Raw genomic sequence first — 2,500 nt, forward strand, 5'->3', positions numbered from 1 at the left:
GTGTGTTGTGTGTGTGTGTGTGTGCGGCGTGTGCGTGCGTGTGTGTGTGTGGTGTGTTGTGTGTGTGTGTGTGTTGTGTGTGTGTGTGTGTGTGTGTGTATATTATATTTATTTAATTTTATATATATATTTCTCATTTTTATTTATATATATTTTTTATATCTTTTATTTTATATTTATTTTACCTATGTGTATATTGCATATGTGTGTACCACAAAACACACGCACCAAAATGTTATGTACATGAAATTTGTGTGTGCTTGTATATACATCTACATATATATATATATATATTTATATATTTATATTTAATTATAATAAAATTATATTTTATTTATTATTTATTCTTTTTTTATATATATTATATATTAATTTTATATTTTATATTTATATTTATATATATAAATTATGTTTATAAAGCTCAAAATATATTATATACATAAAACATACCCACCCCACACACACATAATATAATATTATATTATATATTTTATTATTATTAAATATTATATATTTATATATATAGTGTGTGTGTGTGTGTTGTGTGGTGTGTTTGTGTTGTGTGGTGGTGTGTTTTTGTGTGTGTGTGGGGTGGTGTTTTAAAGTGTGTGTATATAAAATTTTTTTATATTATTATATTTTTTAAATTATTTTTATATATATATATATAAATTATATTTTTATTTTTTGCATATAACATTATTTATATATATAACTATTTAAATGTTTTTATAATTTATATTAAAATATATTTTTTTTTATTTTTTTTTTTGTATGTATTTTTTTTATTTTTTTTTATATTTTAATTTATATTTTTTTTTAGTTTTGTGTTCCACCACCCCCACCCCCCCCCCCACCCAACCCCCCACCCCCCCCTCCCCCCCACCCCCCCCCCTCTCCACTGTTTGTTATTTTAGTTCTCTTTTTTTTTATTTATTATTTTTTTTTTTGTGTTTGTGTGGGTGTGTGGTGTGTGTGTGTGTGTGTGTGGTGTGTTTTGTGGTGGTGGTGTGTGTGTGTTTTTGTGTGTGTGTGGTGTGTTGTGTGTGTGTGTGTGTGTGTGGGGGTGTGTGTGTGTGGTGTATACACCACCCACACACACACCACACACCACACACACACACACCACACACACCACACACACAACACACACACACACAATATAATATATATATATATATATATATATTATATTATATATTATTTTATAATATATTAATTACATATATTATAAATTATATAATATATATATATTTATATATTTTGTGTGTGTGTGGTGTGTGTGTGTGTGTGTACATTATTAAAATATATAATATATATAATATATTTATATTATATTTATATATATATAATAATATATTTTAGTAGATGTAGATAGATGTGTGAATAGATAGATGATGTGTAATGATAGATTGATTTTTATTTTTTTTATTTTATTATTGTGTGTGTGTTATTTTTAATTTATATTTTTTATTTTTTTTTTTTTTTTTTTTTATTATTTTTTTTTTTATGTGTGGGTGTGTGTGTGTGTGTGGGGGTTGTGTGTTTTTTTTTTTATTTTTTTTTTTTTTTTTTTTTATTTTTTTTTTTTTCGTGTTTTTTTTTTTTTTTTTTATTTTGTGTTTTTTTTTTGTTTTAAGTTTTGTGGTCCCCACCCCCACCCACACCCCCCCACACAACCCAAACCCCACACCCCCCCACCCCCCCACCCCCCCCACCCCCCCCCCCATCCCCCCCACCCACACACCCCCCCCCTCTCCCCCAGGGGATTTTTAAATTGTTTTTCTCTATTTTTTATTTTTTTTTTTTTTATTTTATTTGGGGTGTGGGGGTTGTTTTGTGGTGTGTGTGTGTGTGTTTTGTGGTGTGTGTTGGTGTGGTGTGGTGTTTTTTTGTGTTTGGGTGTGTGTGTGTGTGTGGTGTGGTGTGTGTGTGGGGTGTTGGGTGTGTGTGTATCACCACCCCCCCCCACCCCCCCCCCCCCCCACCCCCCCCCAAAAACCCCCCCCCCCCCCCCCCCTTTCTTTTTTTTTTATTTTTTTTATTTTTTATTTTTATAATATATTATATCATATATATTTATTATTATTTATTTTTAATTTATTATTTTAATATTTATTCTGTGTTTTTGGGTGTGTGTGTGGTGTGTGTACATATTTTTATATTATATATATAAAATTATATTATATATTATATATATTATTTTAAGATAGATGATAGATGATAAATAGTAGTGTGATGGGTTGTAGATTTAATATTTTAAAAATTTTATATTTTTTATTATTTTTTATTATTTTTTTTTAATATATTGTGTTGTGTTTTTTTTATTTTATTTTTTTAATTTTTTTTTTTTTTTTTAAAAATTCTGTTTTTATTTTATTTTTTTATTTTTTATGTTTTTGTTTTAATTTTTTATTTTTTTTTTTTTTTTTTTTTTTTTTTTTTTTTTTTTTTTTTTTTTTTTTTTTTTTTTTTTTTTTTTTTTTTCTTTTTTTTCTCT

Source organism: Penaeus monodon, chromosome 17 (genome assembly GCF_015228065.2).
Source record: "Penaeus monodon isolate SGIC_2016 chromosome 17, NSTDA_Pmon_1, whole genome shotgun sequence".
In the NCBI taxonomy this organism is placed as follows: domain Eukaryota; kingdom Metazoa; phylum Arthropoda; class Malacostraca; order Decapoda; family Penaeidae; genus Penaeus; species Penaeus monodon.